The sequence below is a fragment of the Urocampus carinirostris genome, chromosome 9, assembly GCF_059441175.1.
Source record: "Urocampus carinirostris isolate Australia breed hairy pipefish chromosome 9, RoL_Ucar_1.0, whole genome shotgun sequence".
NCBI classification, from domain to species: Eukaryota; Metazoa; Chordata; class Actinopteri; order Syngnathiformes; family Syngnathidae; genus Urocampus; species Urocampus carinirostris.
The window spans coordinates 2988619-3008846 of record NC_142357.1 but is presented as its reverse complement, the minus strand read 5'-3'; positions in this window follow the sequence as shown (position 1 = coordinate 3008846).

Here is a 20228-nt window from a genome sequence, read left to right as displayed (position 1 = left end):
TCTATGCCACATCCACCTTGAGCTCATTGAGTGTCATGGTGGACTCTGTAAACCTAGTCCAAAGTCAACAAATGAAAAGGAAACGCTAGGAATACAACGGGGAGCCAAGGGGGCGCCAGCCTGCAAAAGTTTGGGAACCATTGCTGTAACGGTATATCCACTTGCTCCTTGTTGCAAGGCTCATGCTTGTCTGTTATTTTCTGGTTCACTTCAATTTACATCATCTCCTTTTTTTTATCAGAAAACACCTTACCGTTTAATTTTCCAAGACTCATGGCTAGGGTCACAAAAAGCCACAAAAGCCAGATGTAATACAAATAAAAACAAACTCGCTGCAGCTTAAAACCAAGTGTAGGGGATCAGGTGATGGTGGTGAGTGGTTCCCAGCGGTCAATAGTGGTATCTTTTGGATATTCTCATAACTTTCCTTGTATGTTGAGCAATCTCCTTGTTCCAAATAAATTTGGTGCAAATAAATTCTCGTGTCTTGAGCAGCTCGATATGGTAGTGATGGGAATCACTGCAATTTTTTGGGAAAACTTCTCTTTTGGGGGACGCCCATCAAGTTCGGCTGCCAAATGGCTATTTGCATTTGTTGTTATGTTTGGTCATAAATGATCAATTAATTAATTTGCACTACTCAATTATAATAAAAACATTTTTTTAACTCTAAGTGATTTAAAATTTTAAAGTTTTTGTACCAAGCAACGTTAAAGTCAAGCATTACTGAATCGATTAAAATCACTTGACGCAATAAAATGCAAATCAAAACTATTTACTTTTCAGCATGACAACGGATAAAGTACAAGAACAAACTTGTACTAAATTTGTTATGTAAAAAAAAGTAATCATGAAACACATTGCCTGTGGAAAACACAGGAAATATAAATTAAAATATTTACTGATGAAATGAAACGAAATGTTTATTGAAGGTATTGTTGGATACATTAATCAAAACATGACACCAAAAAAAAAACTAATGCTGAGAGTGAGCATGGCCATATATGGTCACCTTACGTAAGAGTGACACCCAGATCCTTATGTTCAGTAACAACATGCAAATCATGATCATTAATGTTATACAGCGGAACAGAACCATGAAAAAAAGACTGTGCTAAGTATTTATGAGATGACAGTTGCAGTTGCCACTGTTCAGACCAAAGAAAAACTGATTTAATGTCATTTTGGAGAGAATCAATTGTTGCTGCAACCTGGGTTTTTGGTAAGAAAGCTGACAGTTTAGCATTATCGGCAAAAATTGAGATGTCACTACTTTGAATGGCCTCAGGTAGGTCGTTCACAAAAAACAGAAATAATAATGGTCCTAGTACTGAGCCCTGCGGTACCCCACTACAAACTTCCGACCACGGTGAAAGAACATCAATTTTTACGCATTGTTTACGATTTGACAAATATGCAGTTATCCATTCAAGCAGTTTTCCACTAATACCATAGCATTTCAGTTTTTGTAAAAGCTTGTCATGAGACACTTTATCAAAAGCCTTGCAAAAGTCTAAGTAAACAACATGACCAGCCATATTGTGAACAAAAAACATACTGGTAATATTATTCAAATGAGCTATCAAGTTAGCCATGGTAGAATGTCCGGACCTAAACCCATGTTGCTTAAACGTAAAAAGATTGTGCTCCTGTATAAATTTCCATATGGCATCTGAGATAATTTTCTCAAACACTTTACAAGTCAAGTCAAGTCATTTTTATTTGTATAGCCTTTAATCACAATTAGTCTCTAAGGGCTTCACAAGTTATTACATATAAGAAGATTAGGTTACTCGTATGCTATAGAGTAGAAGTGAGTTTTAAGCCTAGATTTAAACATTTCCACCGAGGTTGCAGATCGGATCTCAGGGGGAAGAGCATTCCACAACACCGGTGCCCGGATGGAGAACGCTCTCGAACCAGCGGAACACTTCTTGGCTCTTGGGATCACCAGGAGACCGGCGCTCTCGGAACGAAGGCTTCGGGCCGGGACATAGGGGGAGATCAGATCTGAAAGATATGAGGGGGAAAGTCCATGTATGATTTTGTATAGTAGTAGGAGAACCTTAAAATCGCATCTTAGGCTAACAGGGAGCCAATGCAGGTTAGCCAAAATTGGGGTAATGTGATCGTACTTTTTTGTCCTTGTTAAAAGCCTCGCTGCAGCATTTTGTACCAGCTGAAGACTCTTGAGTCTGGTCATCGGAAGACCGGAAAGTAGTGCATTACAGTAGTCGAGACGGGAGGTAACAAACGCATGAATTATGATTTCCGCATCCGACTGAGAAAGTATAGGACGAATTTTAGCAAGCAGCTAGTCAAGCTAACTGGTCTATAGTTGGCTGCACTTGTTGTGCTTCCCCCTTTAAAAATGGGTATGACAATAGCACTGAGCCAATCCTCAAAAGATCTAGAAAACAGGTAAAATAATGGTTCACATAAAAAGTCAGTTAGCTTTTTAAGCAAGAAATTTGGAATGTTGTCAGGGCCGGCTGAAAATTTGCTGGGAAGTTTTATCAAGTATTTATGAATTAACTCCTTTGAAAGTTCCACAGAATTCAGAACAGCTGAAGTTCTGCTGGGAAAGTCGTGTGGAACACCATTGTCACGACCAAAAACACTGGCATACTGATCATTTAATATACGGACATTATCAGCATTATCAGTAGCAACGGTACCGTCAGATGCCTTCAGGTTGGGAATAGATGCCCTAGAAATTAGTTTACGGTTGATGTATGAAAATAATTTACGAGTATTATTAGCCTCTAAAACTTTATTTTCCTCAGCCACCCTTTCCCGCCTGATGGCCCTCCGCAGTTCCCTTGAAGCATCTTGATAACTTTCCAAGTATGCCAACTGATCACGTTTATAAAGCTTGTGAATAAACTGCTTTCGCCTATGCAATTCAGCTATATCCCGGTTGACGTGAGGTGTAACAGCAACTGAGGGTACGTATACAGATATCAAAGTGTAAACAACAGATTTAAATATTGCCTACATTTCTTCAATATTCCCACAATTATCAAATAAGAGATACCAGTTGACACTGGGCAGAAAGTATCTCATGCCATGTAGATCACAGTCTTTAAAATTTATGTAATTCTGAGCAGTGGTGTCTTTTTTAAGAGCCAGGTTAAGTTGGAAAGTAACAGAATCGTGATCACTGGTAGAGAAATTCGGCCCAACGTCAATGTTTTTAATCAGATATCTGTCAGTAGAAAACAAAAGGTCTAATACGTTGGACCCCCTGGTTGGTTTATCGACATGCTGAAAGAAACCTGCATTTGAAACCAAGTTTTTGAACATTGAAGTTAGATTAGTATCAGAATTTTGAAGAAAACTGTGGTGAAGGTCAGGAAAGTTAAAATCACCCATAAGTAGAATTTGCAGTTTAGTATCAAAAATAGAATTCAGATGTTACATGCGACGTTGGCCTGAAAAGAGCTCAGACCAGAGCCATATACAAGCACTATTCTCAGCTTCACCCCAGAAATAAGAATATCACAACTCAATAACTCAATTCTGTCGAATTGATAATTAGCGCCAGAAAACACAGATATACCATGAGAAATCATGAGCAAAACTCCTCCATGTTGAGCATTTTTTCGGTCAGTTCTAATGGTATATTTCGCTAAAGTTGGCCCTGTGTCTGTAATTGCCAAAATATCAGGGGTGTAGAAATTGATGTACGAGACCAAGTCATCTGCCTTAGAAGTCAAACATTGGGCATTAATGAGATGAATCAGGGGCTGTTCAATAAAGGCGAAGGCGACCTTAGGCATTTCCCGGCTTGACAATAATTTTCCCGTCCCGTATAATAATGTTTACTTCACCTTCGTCCCGACGGCGCTTAAGTTCGTCCTGTAGTTCCCTTTCTTTTGGTGTCATATCTGGACGAACAAATCCAGAAGACAACGTCGGAAAGGTACTTTTCACCCGATTGAATCCACGGAGAAACGCCAGCCTTGACCTTGTATTCCGGAATCAGATCTTCACAATCCTGGGTTTACCATCATTCCTCGGCCTTCCATCACCAAAAACTTCCAGAATGTCTTGTTTCTCTACTCCCGGAACTGCTTCGGCGACTTGCTGAAAGAGCTAGGTATCCTGAACAGCTTCACCATTTTCTCGATGTGTCTTTGCTCCAACCACCACGAGATTATGCTTCCTAGCCTCCTTTGCTAGCATTTCCTCTATTAGGCTAGTCGACATTTTGGCAACTTCTGGCATCATCTGCGTCATATTCTCTCGGACCAGAGTTGGTACCATGGCCTTCACGGTTTCACGGACAGTGGAGACCAAATCAGCAGAGTTCAGGGCACCGCACGGCCCAGACGACCCGGATAAAGGCACTGGAGTGCTATCCACGTAGCAAAAACAATTTTATTCTACAAATCAACGTGAACTTGTTATATACTATGCACTAATTTAAAGTCAACAGCACAAAATCAGTTAATTAAAAATGCATATTGACCAATCGCGTGGACCCTCCGGATAGGAACGCGTCTCCAAGGGAGCTGACTGGATTGGTTGGCAGTCAGCTCCCGTCAATGACTTAAAAAAGCTGGTTCATATAACAAGTGTTTTTGCAAACGACACATTCAGAATCACGACAGTGCAATTCTAATGCGCACGGGTGTTGAAATGTGTTTTTCAACATTTTACTAACATGTTTACAACATATCAGTAACCTGTTTTAAAATCAATAAAATTAGAACATTTAAAATGTCTCTTTATTGGAATACGGTAGTGTGGCAGTTTCTTTAGCACTACCTCCTGTCTATCTGTGCCATTGTAAAGCAGCAACATGTAGATGATATTTAAGTGATCATCACTCCTTATCCCCTGACAAGCGATTTTGAGCATGGTTGGAGAATCGTTTCTTGCTGAATCAAGAGTAACTTTGACACATTCACTGCGTGAGACTGGACAGCAGACAGCCGCATGCAGTGAAAACAAGGGGCTAGTTGATTTTGATGGTAATGGCTTTTGACAGGAGAAAACGGGTGACGTAATTCTTCTCCTTTGCTGACAGAATGAAAACAAGTTGTCTATTGCATATCCGGAAAATATATTTTGCAAAAATGTTTATTAGGGAAGGGAGGATTGATTCAAATATTGATGTAATCAATACTGAACAAGTACCCGGATTGGATCGATAGTATTGTCCCGGGATCAATACTTTACTCCTTCAGCAATTTCCTCAAAGCGCTGCTTCTCGATGTAGACGGCTAAGCCCTTCACTCTTAAAACCAGCGCCCTTGAGCACTCTTTAAGTTAATGGCTTTATGACAAGCACACTTGCACCTCTCCCTACCTAGCAGGCTGCAGCAGCCTGTCTATCAGGCAGAAGAGAGGGATACATTTACCAAAAGCTAAGAGTACAGAAGCAATCAGCAAGTGCTGCACCATGCGGGCAATTTTGTAGGTACATGGAAGTAACAATTCTAGGTGTAATTTGTATGGTAAAGTAGTTTGCTACTGTGGCAACACCAGTATTTTACCTAAAATCTCTTCCTACAGAGATCAACCAGCTGCAACCATAAATGAATACATGTTACTGTTCCTGAACAAAAAAACTGTAAATCAGTTGTCACTATGGCAACAGAGCCAACGAGAGACAATTTTATTGCATTAATTTATTATTTTTAAAATGTTGTGCACTGGAAGGTACTTAAATTCCCTAGCTGACATTATTCATTTGTGTTTTCGTTACAATTTTGGTTTGACTCTCTTGGCTTTTGTTCTGAAATGGTTGTAATAGAAGCATTTATAATTATGTTTTTGCTACTGTTAAAGTTTGCTACGTAGTTATTTAATAAAAAAAAACCTAAAGAAAAAGACACATTTAAGTGCCTAACATTTTTGTGCTGTGTTTATCATAGTTAAGAAATACCTAAAGAAGGAGAGGTCCAATTATTTTTAACTATTAATTAATATCACAATTATTTTAAGCAAAAAGTATCGGTATCGGATCTGTATCAATTGATACTACAATGTATTTACTTGGATCGGATCGATTTTAAAATTCTCATTATCACCTACCCCTACTGTACGGTACCATATCTCAACCTACCCACACATAACTGATGACCACTAAAGTGTTGACAGTACGGATCAATCTAGAAAGAAATGTTCCATGAAACATCCATGAAAATTTAAAAACAAAAGAACATAATGCAGCTTTTGAATTGTTCTTCAACTGAACACAAAAAACAATGAAGGGGGCATGGTGTTCAATATTTCAATGATCATGACATTTCCAAGCAAAAATTGGTGGAACAATACAACGATGTATTCACTTGGATTGGATCACCCACCCCAAGTGTTTTCCCTCTCTTTTGCAATGACATCAATGGACAGATATATGTGATTAGAAATTGTCCCACATTGGAGCAAAAAATAAATACTGGAACCAACACCTGCGAGAAGCTGTTGCGCAGTTGTCAAATTCTGCTTTGTGGCTGCTGGCAAGCTCAGCCTGCATCGTGGAAAGCGTCCAAAGAGCGGAGCGCTAATTCTGTTTCCACTCCACTTGTTTTAGGATGGTAGTTCGCTTTATACACCCAAATGGATAATTGAGCGCCATTGTCACAGTAGAAAGCTGGAGCTGCTTTAAGCGACAGACCGATGCCTGACACTCTCTTCATCTGCTTTCTCCCACTCACTAACGGAATATTGTGTGCTTGCTGGGATAATACCTTACATGCTTCCTTGTTAATGGCAATAATTACCCGATATATGTGTAGTGACCACAAAACTCTATGGAGGGCTGATTAATTGCTTTATGACAACATGGCACTCTGATCAGTAATCCAATGTAATGAATAGGATTGTCCACAACAAACAAATCCAGTTGTGTTACTTTTGCAGTCTATGCTCAATTATTTCTGGTTCATCAGCCTCTTAAACCAAGTCAATTTATTCAGAGAAAGGTCCTAACTGCCTATAAATAATTGTGTTTCTATTTGTCCATTATTATTATGTTTCACAGGAGTCTAAGTTTTATATTACAGCAGAATAATTGTTTGGCTATGATGTATTCATTACTTTTCCAGGGCTGTTTTGCAGATTTAGTGCATTTGTACATGAGTCATAACTCTCACACAGAGAACTGAACAGCTTCATGCAAAATGTCGGTGTCATTAGGTATTATGCAGTATGTAAGATGTGTTTTATAACAACATATAGCCTTAACTCATATTTTTGTGTTACAGTCTCTGGCTAAAGGGTCGTCAAGACAAAAATGGAGATAGTCTCATTAGCATTTTTTTAATTGATTACCTTTAAAATTATGTATAATTCATAGAGGCATGTAAAAAAAAGACATTTGTGGGAAAATAAATGCTTCATGTTTTGATTAAAAGGTGTTTGAATTTGGCTTCCAAAATGAATAACATTTTTCAGTACAGTACGGAAAGGGAAATGGTAAGGAAAAAAACGAGAATGATGACAATTGAAACAAAGCAAGTGTAAAGTAATTATTTTATTCTCTCTTAATCGAATTTAGGGGTTACCAATCCTTCCAGCAGGCAGTGCTCACGGTTTCCCACCCGAATTAATTGGACATAGCCTCATATTGTGTCTAGAATTTATGACGAAGGAAGGATTCTGATTTATCAGTCAGCAAGGAAAATACAAAAGACACACAAATAAATAATGCATGTGTTAGATACGAGCATCCATCTATCCATCAACTTTCTGCGCCGCTTACCTTTAGTAGGGTCACAGAGGTGCTGAAGCCCATTCCAGCTATCCTCGGCAGTGGGCAGGAGACACCCGGAACTGGTTGCCAGCCAGACGCAGAGACTGACATCTCACTTGGCAATTAACCTGACATGCATATTTTTAGAACGTGGGAGGAAACCACAGTTCCCTGTAGAAAACCAAACAGGCACGAGGAAAACGTGCAAACACCACACGGGGAGGCTCCAGTAGTCGGACTTGATCCATGGACCTCTGCACCGTGGGGCTGCGCGTTAAACACCCATCCACCCATCCATCGTGCCGCCTTGATACTGACAAGAGCTAGGCTTTTTCACTATCTGTTGGTCAAATACTGCCGGTGCAGGTGCAGCAGTTATGGTAAAGTAAGACAATTTTTCTCTTTGCCATAGGATCCAGGGTTAGGGTTAGTTAGGGTCAGGGTTAGGTTTGGTTGGGTGGTTGGTCCCTTGGTTATCTGGCAGTGGATCTTTTTTGTTGTTGCTGTTCTTTTGTTTTTTAGTAAAATAACATTTATAAATTCAGTGAAACTATATTCAAAATGTTTACTTTGATTCATTTATTTTATAAAGTATTGTTGTATGTAAAAAAATGTCATCAAACAATATAAATTGTTTTTGAGAATATTATACTTAGTATGTAAATAGTAATCTCCTGCCACGTATTTGGCTGGTCATTTAAAGAAAAGCAATCTTGGCGGACTTTTTCGCAAAGATAAACTTGGGAAAGCGACTGCAATGCAAATCTCACGACACACTGGTTTAAAAACACTACAATATAGCAATCTACAATCCTCCTCTTATTTTGCAATAATGCTAAAATGGGCAAGAAGGGATTGGTCTGACAAAAAAAAAATTCCCAAACAGATGATGAAACGGAAGTGGCGAATCGCCAACCAGATGGCAAGTAGTTCTCTGTCGAATGCACTGTATTTACGTTCTCTGGGGACCAGCTAGCGACTAAAAAAGGCGAGTGGCTGCCAAGCATTGTCAACCCACTGCTCGAACACGGCACCCACTGCAAGGTCTGATGCGTCTGTAGTGAGTGCGATTGGGGCTCCGGGGGCTGGGTGAGCCAGCATGGCTGCCTGACACAGCGTGGTTTTTGTGTCCTTGAATGCCTTGGTCCTCTCAGCGGTCCATTCAACAGCTTGATTGGGTGACCTACCCTTGAGGGCCTCGTAGAGTGGGCGCATGACATCAGCGGCTCGGCGAATAAACCTATGGTAGAATGTCAGCATGCCGAGAAATTCCCTGAGGCCCCGTGCTGTTGGCGGCTGAGGAAAGGTGGAGATGGCCTCTACCTTAGACGATAGGGGGGAAGTCCCATCCTTGGTGATGAGATGCCCAAGGAAGTGGATGGAGGGTACGCCAAAAACACATTTTGCGGGATTTATAATCAGGCCATGCTGACTGAGCTTGGTGAAGAGGTCCCTGAGGTGCTCCAAGTGTTCCTCTTCTGAGGAGCAGGCAACAAGGACGTCGTCCAGGTAGACGAACACAAAAGGCATGTCCCTGAGCACTGAATCCATCAGCCTTTGGAAGGACTGAGCGGCATTTTTCAGTCTGAACGGCATCCTGAGAAATTCGAACAACCCAAATGGAGTTATCACGGCCGTCTTCGGTATATCTGAGGGATGCACTGGCAGTTGGTGGTATCCCCGCACTAGGACCACCTTGGAAAAGAGAAGTTTACCCACCAGGTGTGCAGAGAAGTCTTGAATGTGCGGGACTGGGTAACGGTCGGGTGTGGTAGCCTCGTTAAGGCGGCGATAGTCCCCGCATGGGCGCCATCCACCGCCTGGTTTCGGTACCATGTGTGGGGCCCAGGAGCTGTCTGATCGGCGAATGATGCCGAGACGTTCCATGTTGGCAAATTCAGATTTAGCAGCTGCCATTCTGTCTGGATTGAGTCGTCGGGCCCTGGCATGAACCGGAGGCCCCTTGGTTTCAATGTGGTGCTCAACCCTATGTCTGGTCCTGGAGGCTGAGAAGGTGGGCTTCGCCAGACTGGGGAACTCGGCGAGGAGCCGGTGGTAAATATCACCGTCCAAGAGAGAGCTGGACAGACCCTCAAAATTCCCTTTGTCGCGGACACACGCGAGAGAGGAGAAATTCAATGCGTCAACGAGGCGGCCATTTTTCACATCGACGAGTAGTCCATTGGCACACAGAAAATCTGCACCATGAAGAGGAAAAGCAATATCCGCAGTGACAAAGTCCCATGTAAACTGCTGACCCCCAAAACACACGTCCACTGTCCGTGTCCCGTATGTGCGGATCGGGGTGTCATTGGCAGAAGTTAATGGAGGTCCATGTGTTCCCCCCCCCCACATCGTCCACAGTGGCAGGGAGGACGCTCCTCTGGGCGCCGGTGTCACACAAGAACTTGTGGCCGGAGATGGCGTCCCGAATGAACAGTAGCCTGCACTCACGGCCGGTACAGAGTGCAGGCCTTGAAGTTTCCTGTCGCGTTGGAGGTGCAAGGGGAACGGCACTTCTTGGCCTTGGGCCCAAAATGTGCATGGTGGTAACACAGACCTGACACATTCTGATCGTCAGTGGCCGCGCGTGCCTTGCTGGCTGGGGGCGTCGCACTTGATGGTGTGTAGGTGCGTGTAGGGGCCAGCACCTCATGTGTGTATCTATGTGTGGCCAGGAAAAACCGGTCCACTTCCTCTGCCAGTGCACGCGGATCTGTAATGGTTGTATTTGCAGGCGTCGTCTGGACATGCGGCGGCATGTGACGCAGAAAAAGTTCAGTGAAAAGAAAATTTGGCTCTTCGGTGCCAAGCAAGTTTAACATAATTTCCATGTGATCCGATGGCTTACTGTCTCCTAAGCCCTGAATAGCAAGGAGGCGTCGAGCACGCTCAGAACGCGACAGTTCAAAGATTCTGAGGAGATATGCCTTCAGTCCCTTATATTTATCCAGTTCAGGAGGGGATGTGATGAAGCTCACCACTCTGGCTGCAGTTGAGCTCCCCAGAGCAGACACCACGTGGTAATAGCGAGAGTCATCATCAGTGATTCCGCGCAGGGTGAATTGAGCCTCTGCTTGTGCAAACCATGTTAACACCGATGACTGCCAGAACTCGGGGAGCTTGAGAACGGGCGCGTATGCCATGTCGGTATGCTCAGTATTGTGCACGGCCTCGGAAACTTCCACGAGACTAATGTCGGGGTCACCAATGTAGCGAGCAGAGACGGGAGTCGTAGGCGGAGTGTCAAACAAAGGTGCCAACGAAAGCTGCTTTAATGACATTTCAACTTGCAATAACAAAACAAACACGAGAGTGGCTCGAGCCGGCCGAATTAAGAGTCCCCCTAGGAACTTGCTAACTGAACAATGGTTCCATGGGTGAATTATGTAAAACCCACTACAATATGCATCTAATACTTTGGAATTTGAGGGGTTTATTGTACTATGTAAGTTACAATACACCCGAGCAAAAACTGTTTCCCCCACTATTTTATATTTTTTTGATCATTTTAAATTGTAAGCCGTATACTTGACTCCTAAAATATTTATGGTCACAGGTTTGGACGTAAAATAAGCCAATTTGATGTAGTGTAGTTTGCGAATTAGACCACAAAAGGGATAATGTTGCTCGTACATGGTGATGACGTCATGGAGAATGACTGTAATGGAAAAAGGAGACTTTAAAAAGTACGTAGTACCCTGGGTGAGGCAAAGTGAAGAGGTGTAGAACCATAAAGTGGAAAAGGGCATCAGAGAGTGGCCGATGACGCTTGGTGAAATAGAGAAGGGATGGGCTATCTATATAGAGAAGCAGTGAGGTAGGAAAGGATCAATCCCAGGAATATAGTATCCATCAGATCAAAGAACTTGCTTCGTGTAAATATTAAAATTTGTATCGATCCTCCATCCTGACATTACTAAATGTTTTTGTTTGACCATGCTACAATATAACCGATGATATAACACCATGAGTATTGTTTGTTTTCTTACTCTAAAAGAAGTTGGCAGCTGTGTTTGATAATTGTTTTTTGCTCTGCTGTTTGAAAAAGATGACTGTTTCACCCTCCTCGCTTCCAGTTAGATTTTCTTCTAAGCCTCTGTCATTCACAACTAAGACGTGGATCTTTTCAACAACATTTGACAAATTACAAATGAGCCTCCTGCTATCGAAGACTAACGCACAGAACTGCAGCTACATATGACAACCTAATCTGAACTTGACTGTGAGAGCTTACTGCTATTTGCTCATTCACTTTGAGTGAAGCCTTTTGAGGTAGTTCAAATATTTTTTGCATGGCTCCCTGGTGAGGAGTTTTTGGGCATGCCTGACTAGGAGGAGGCTTTGGGATAGACCTTAGAGATGCTGCAGGGTGTATGTTTTACAGCTGGCCTGGGAAAGCCTCAGGGCTCTCCTTAGTTAGGTTGGAAGAAATAGCTGCAATGCAAATAGTATGAAGAGTGATACTGAGATTTTGGTATTGATCTGATCAAAGTAAAATACAGGGTAGTATTGATTCAAACCATTCCAATACCAATATTTTTCTTGTAAATGTCATGATCAGAGAATAGTGGAATCCATATCCCAAGAGTTACTTCATAATAACGATCAAAACAGCACAAAGATATAAGGCACGAACACAATTTTTTTAAATAAATATCAACAATGCATCTTTAACATATGACAAATAAAATACTTCTACTACTAAAATACCTCTACTACATTAACGTTTTCAGAACTAAAGCAGCAATGTAACTAAAATCGACAACTGTATGATAATGTCAACAAAAATCTAAAATACTGTCCATTGCACATTATGCAAACTTTAAAAATAATACTCTTTTTTTATTACATGCACAAAATATGATTTACAATTTTATTTTACCTGAGAAACCTTTTTATTTTTACTCATTTAAGATATATTTACTTTTCATACTGGACATTTTGGAATATTGTAAATCGCTTCAAAATGCATCATACTGTGAAACTACTTTTCCTTAGGGCCCGGTCACACAGCCGTTTGCGTCTGTAACGAGGCTGAATCACGGCCAGAAATTTCTGCCTGTGAAGCGGACACTATTGGACGCTTTGAGATCGCCATACAGACGAGATACAGCAGTGCTTTAAACGCGGTCGGAAATTCACCCGCGGTTGGCAGCGCGAAAAAGTTTTGCACTGCTCAAAACTTTAGGGCCCGGTCACACAGCCTTTCACGGGCGTATCGAGGCTGAATCACGGCCAGAAATTTCTGCCCGTGAAGCAGACACTGTTGGACGCTTTGAGATCGCCATATAGACGAGATACAGCCGTGCTTTACTCGTGGTCGGAAATTCACACGCGATTAGCCGCGCGAAAAAGTTTTGCGCTGCTCAAAACTTTAGACCACGTGTTAACCGCGGGCGGCACACGTGGTACACACGAGGCAATGACGCAGAAATGACGCGGAAGGACGTGCTATGGCCGCGGCCAGGGTATGGTTACACGTGCGTAGGGCACGAAATTTCAGCGGGTAATCGTGGGTGGAGCACGGTCAGAGTATGTTCTGCGCCTGTATCGCGGTGTTATTACGTGAAATTAGCGTGTTACGCGTGTGACGGTCAAACGCCTTTCTCCGCGTATACGGCGCGATTTGCCGAGCACACGTCAGTTGTGCTCGAGACGTCAAGGGGTGAACATGGATCCCCGTCACCGTAGTGACCTCGTCTTAATCCATTTTTATTTCTTGACATTTATTTTCATTTCATAACAAGATAATAAAATAAAAATTAAAAACTATTACAATAATAACATATTGGCTTCTTCTTCGGTGCCATAGCTTGAAATCTTGATCTTCACGGGACTGTGTCTTGAGCGGTTATGATTTCTACAGCCCGGTGTTATGCCGAGAAATGCATCCCTGCCGAGATTTGCATCCCCTCCCTACTACAACCACTTTTACCTCGTTTTATCTCACTTTTATATCACTTTTAGGTATTGTAATGGCGAACATATAACCAAATCCACTTCGTCTTGCATTTGTTGGGAATGTAATACAACTTAAACCATTCCGTCTTTGTTTTTGTTGTGAACGTAATCGAACGGTAATGCACACCGTATATAAATCACTTTTGAGAACTGTTATGCTCTCTACCGTAAAGCTTATTATGCAGAAATAAGCTTTATGGTAGAGTGCATAACAGTTTCAATACGAGCGATTTGAATAGAAAAAGGCAAAATAAACATGTTACCTGCTCAAAAGTGATTTGTATACGGCGTGCATTACCGTTCGATTACATTCACAACAAATACAAAGACGGAATTGTTTAAGTTGTATTACATTCCCAACAAATGCAAGACGAAGTGGTTTTGGTTATATGTTCGCCATTAAATTCCCTAAAAGTGATATAAAAGTTAGATAAAACAAGGTAAAAGTGGTTGTAGTAGCGAGGGGATTCAAATCTCGGCAAGGATGCATTTCTCGGCATTACGCCGGCTCGGCAGCTTTTATACCCGTGGTCCACACGAGAAAATGACGCTGAAATGACGCGATGAGGAAGCGGAACAGTCGCCGGCGTCTGATTTGCGGGCATACCACCGATGAACAGCGGGTTGGCCAATTTTGCGCATTTTCCATCGCGGGCAACCACGGGCAAAAAAAAAAACGCAAAATTTTACCCGCAATACAGACGCAAACGGCTGTGTGACCGGGCCCTTACAGTGAACAAATTCACTAGGAATCCAGAGGAAGGATCTTTCTTGATTTGTCATTACAGTTTAACCTCCAGTGTCAAACACAATCTATTTTTGGTGCTAACAGGATAAAGTGAGGTGTAATTGTTAAGCTCAAACCTCTAATGGAACTGACTGATTGAATTGAAGTCCTCCAGTAGTACAGGGACAAGAAGTATATTACTGAGCTGATTAGTTTGTTGTTCATTTAATTTGAGTATCATGTTTATGTTATGTGTCAAGGATAAACCACAACTGCATTAAATATAAGTGGAATAGAGAAATGCAGTCTAACTGATCTTGTCTCTTTCGGCACATCATAGTTTTAATCGGTTGTATGTTTGCCAAGCCATGATTCAAAGAATTGGCTATTTAAAGCTGGTTTTATATATTTGTGATAAATGTGCTTCCACGGCTTCCCTAAACAGAACTGCGATTGATTTCAGAATTGCAGATCAGAAAACAGAAAGGTGCCGTGTGTTGTTTCTACGGCCCCTGAACAATCGCTTCTTGTGAAGTTTTCTGGGGAAGTGAGAGAATTTCTAAGAAAAAAAAAAGGCTACACAAGCTACGTTATTAAGGGAAGAGAGCAAGCCTGTCAGACAACTGACTTATGGCTAAGCCCCGCCTTCAAACGCAATGAGTCAATCAGTGTGCATAGCCAACTCTGTACACTCGGACAAGCTTTGCTGGCATGTCCATTCAAACGCATTGGAGTTATTCAGTTTTTGTTCGTTTGCTGTGTTTTTTTCCGACATTTTAAACTTTGAAATGGTCACAAAATGCTGATCTATCATGTTGTTTAAGATGGTTATGCAGTTCATCACATTTACATTGTGACCTGTACATTATTGCAGAAGCTGCAGGTTTTCATTGACCATCTCAACAATGAAATAATTTATATAGCATTCCCATGTAAAGTTCAGGCTTTTTTTGTGACCTTAAGATCATATGTGATCATTTTAGGCCCAAAAAAGCACCAATATCTTCTACTGTGACACATGCCATAACACCCTTTACATAATGTTGAATGTTGAGTGAGTAAAGGGGCAGGGCTTAACAACATGCCAATTGCGGACCTGCTCACTGTGTAAGTAGTACAACAATTTAAAATTCACATACTGCTTCAACAGAATTGCCATTAGTATTAAGAGTAAAAATGTTAACCAATCAACATTTTCACATTTTTATCTAAACATATTAAGTGAAAGTGCATGCTATTCACATGCAAACGAACCTCCCGGTGTGTCATTGTGGATACATTTTGCAATCGTTTTTTTTTTTTTTTTTTTTTTTAGTCTCCTTGATCCTTTATTAAAACAAATTCCGGCCAAAGAGGACTGTGCAGCGAGTCAAAATTGAATATAAGAACATTCCACATTCGGGTAAGTGACTTCATTTTTGATGACAATGAACAAATGAAGTGATTCGGGAGGTGTGAAACACAGAATGTTCTGAACCATAAAAAAATAAAATGACGTTTACGGAGTATATATTCCCAAATCTATTTTAAAATAAATTATGTCACATTCTGAGCCATATTGGTTCACTAGAGTTACGAATTCGGATGCTTAGTGACACAGGCCATTATCACATTAAGAGCCTGTCACGAGGCGTGGTGTCGTGGAAGGGAAGACCGGACCAGAAAAAGGCAGGAGGCATGAAGGGAGAACTCAAATGCGTTGACGATCCATAAGATTTATTTTACAAAATAAAAGTCGCCCAATACTCCGGGGCAAAACAGAACAACACAGAGTTCCTCCGGCACGAACTCAACAGGACAAGGCATAACAGACTAAAACAGGACAAGGCATAACAGAACGGGATTGTGAATAATGAGTAATGAACCAGCACCCGCCAAACCCAAAATCCAGCCTTAAATACAGACCCACCATTAGTGGAACTGCTTTCAGCTGTTGCCCAGGGGGCGGGGCAGACTGGTCACCAAGGCGACCGTGACAGAGCCCCCCTCTTAAGGGACAGCTCCCGAGGTCCCAAAAAAGAAAAAATTACAACCTCACGCCCCGGAATGGTTCGACGCTCACGATTGGGGCAACCCCGCTCCCTCCTCCGAACACGCAGGAACGGGGAGAGGCAGGCGCCATCTGCGTCGGGCGGATCGGAATCGGCGCTCGGCAGGGGGGGGTCCGGCGGGCAAGCTGGACAGGGGATAACAGACAGGCAGAACCGACGAGAACAGGACAGGCAAAATCAGAGCAGAATCAGAACAGGTAAACAGGACAGGCCTCTACAGAAGAGTCGCATTCAGGTCAGGCCTCTACAGAAGAGTCGCACTCAGGTCAGGCCTCTACAGAAGAGTCGCACTCAGGTCAGGCCGATGCAGAAGAGTCGCACTCAGGGGGTTCAGATTCAGAAGAGTCAGACTCAGGGGGGGATCAGATTCAGAAGAGTCAGACTCAGGGGGGGATCAGATTCAGAAGAGTCAGACTCAGGGGGGATCAGATTAGGAAGAGTCAGACTCAGAGGGGATCAGATTCAGAAGAGTCAGACTCAGGGGGGAACAGATTCAGAAGAGTCAGACTCAGGGGGAACAGATTCAGAACAGACAAGACAGGACAGGAAAGACTGAACAAAATCAGTACAGGGAGACTCAAGGCAGGCATGGGAGTCGAACAGGCAGGCATGGGAGTCGAACAGGCAGGCATGGGAGTCGAACAGGCAGGCATGGGAGTCGAACAGGCAGGCATGGGAGTCGAACAGGCAGGCATGGGAGTCGAACAGGCAGGCATGGGAGTCGAACAGGCAGGCTTGGGAGTCGAACAGGCAGGCTTGGGAGTCGAACAGGCAGGCTTGGGAGTCGAACAGGCAGGCTTGGGAGTCGAACAGGCAGGCTTGGGAGTCGAAGAGGCAGGCTTGGGAGTCGGAGTCGGCCCGACGGGCAGCGGAGTCGGATTCGGACTTGCACGCAGGGGAGAGGGAATAGCAGGCAATCGGCACGGGAGTCGGGCAGGCAGGCGTCAATTCTTCCTGGGATCCCATTCGAGGCACAGCAAGGGCCACGACGGGCGGGGCCGTGGTTCGAACGGGCAGGGAAGGCCAACTCAGTAGGCGCCTGCCGAACTGCGCTCTCCAGCTCTCCCCAAGTCGCGCTGGGATCGTTCGCTGAGTTCTATTTGTTGGCTGGTTCATTCTGTCACGAGGCGTGGTGTCGTGGAAGGGAAGACCGGACCAGAAAAAGGCAGGAGGCATGAAGGGAGAACTCAAGTGCGTTGACGATCCATAAGATTTATTTTACAAAATAAAAGTCGCCCAATACTCCGGGGCAAAACAGAACAACACAGAGTTCCTCCGGCACGAACTCAACAGGACAAGGCATAACAGACTAAAACAGGACAAGGCATAACAGAACGGGATTGTGAATAAAGAGTAATGAACCAGCACCCGCCAAACCCAAAATCCAGCCTTAAATACAGACCCACCATTAGTGGAACTGCTTTCAGCTGTTGCCCAGGGGGCGGGGCAGACTGGTCACCAAGGCGACCGTGACAGAGCCATCTTCTTCTGTTGTTGTGCCTTTGACACCATCAACAGTAAGTTCAAAAATGTATACTTTGTGCTTATATATTTTGGATTTTCTTAAAATCGCCAAATGTTTTTGGTATTTGATTGCCGTTCATCAATTGTTTGTGGTGTTGTATCAGTCCCACTTACGTTTCGCATTGCATGTGTCAGTTTTACTCTGGCGTCCAAGCTACGCTTGAATTAAAAACAATCTATATTTAGGTACTTTATTCTACGAGGAGTTAGGCTACTGTTAACTCATGTATCACAGATACATAATGAGAGCAAGACACCGAATGTATGATTTGTAGCAGTAAAAATAATGTAAAACACAACTGGCACACCAAACCAGGCTTTTACCACAGCAAAGGAGCTGACTCTCCACCTCAATAAATTGAGACCATTGATATAGGGGATCCCAGAAGGGGCTGTTACGGATTGTGTCACAGCAATGGTGACTGGGTACTTCATAAATGGTATAAATTGCAGTATAATTGTACATGAAATACAAAAATACATTGTCTGCCTTTGGTTTGTCGTGCATTAGCTGTTACCATTCCGGAGCATGTTTTCGGCAGGGGAAAGGCACATCTGCAAATGCATAATACACTTTTGTAGATGAGAAGACAATGTTGTCAGGCTTTGGGTTTTGATTTATCATGTAATTTTGTGGAAATATATTGCTCATTTAGCCCATAACGGTTATGAAGCAGTCATTTGGTGCTAATAGAAAATAACATGTAACAGCCTCCGAAACAGCCAGAGAGCATTGTGAATATTGGCTTAAATAAATCTATCTGTTAATTGTTTTTTTTTAACACAATTCACATCAATCACAGTTTATATAAACACCATTAGTAGCAAATAGAGCCGGAAAAAGGTAAAAACTGATGGAAAACAAAGAGCTAAGAAATGTGGAGCTTGATACCTGGATTAAGGGTTAGACCCCCGGGAACCTGGAATAGGAGATAAAGAAACGGGAGACAGAACTGAGTATGTCAGTAAAGAATGTAACCATAACTGTATACAGTGTATTTGTTTTACCTGATGTATTCCAGGTTGCAGACAAGACGGCTGAAGACTTTAAATCTTGTAAATGTTATTATTTTCTCTCCCTGCCATGAATTTAATGAAGTGATATTTCAAAGGTGGCGACACTCTACAAATGCCAGACAGAATACACATACTCAGCAACATGTATTGGGTGACAAACCCAAAATTAACTGAAAAAAATTAGTATGTAATTTTCTCCAACAACCCTGCAATTTCTGTTGTAAAAATTGTAGCATTCAACCAGTTGTCACTTGATGGGGCCCTTTCGTTTCTCCAGCCTGCAGCTTTATGCAGCACTGCACATGCTTCAACCAGATCACAAGCTCCGACAGGGGAAACCCTCAAATAATGCAGGCAGTGAAAAGAGGAACACCAAAAGTTGTCTCTATTCTAGCCCTTGTTTTGACATGCCAATGGCACTAGGCCTGCTGTGGTGGGGATTGGGTGTCTGCAAGGGGAGTCATAAGGCCTGAAAGAGATAGTCTATGTCCCCTATCAGCATACCAGAGAATTCCCCTATTTATATATAATATCGGAAACTAGAATAAACCTCTATATTAGGGGTGTCAAAACCACTTTCACTGAGGACCACATAAGCATAATGGTTGCACTCAAAAGGCCTTATATAACTGATAAATGTAACTAAATGTAAAAAAAGATATGTAAAATAAATGACATTTTTCCCTTATCTAAATTAACGTTTAAGTCTCAAACATTATGGTTGCGTTGATTAAGATGTCAATGCACATGTTTCCGTGGTGCAGGGGTTAGCACATTCATCTTGCATGAAAAAAGGTCCCGGTTCAAGACTGGAAACACATGTTGGCCTGGAGAGGGATGGGCACCACCAGGTTGTACTTGCCCCGGACACACCACAGGAAATGGTGCCCCTACAACCCTAGTGGTTAAGGGATCCAACCAATGTTCCCTCTAAACTGCGCTCGTGCGCAATTGCGCACTGCTCGCACATTCTCAGCGCACAAGAAAATCTAGCCAGCGCACAAAAATGAGGGCTCAAAATTACTAATTAAGAGGCAACTCAAGTCAAAGTTACAGTGCATGAAGGTAAAAATACACGGGTTCCCCTGATGTTGTGTCCTAAATGCAGTATTTTGAAGTCGAGTCGAAGGAGAACGAAGTTGAGTAAAGTTAGTAGAGTAAGTCGGGGAACCGGCTTCTTCGGCTCAGCTCACTAAAAGGAACCGGCTCTTTCGGGTCCTAAATGGCTCTTCGGGTTGTT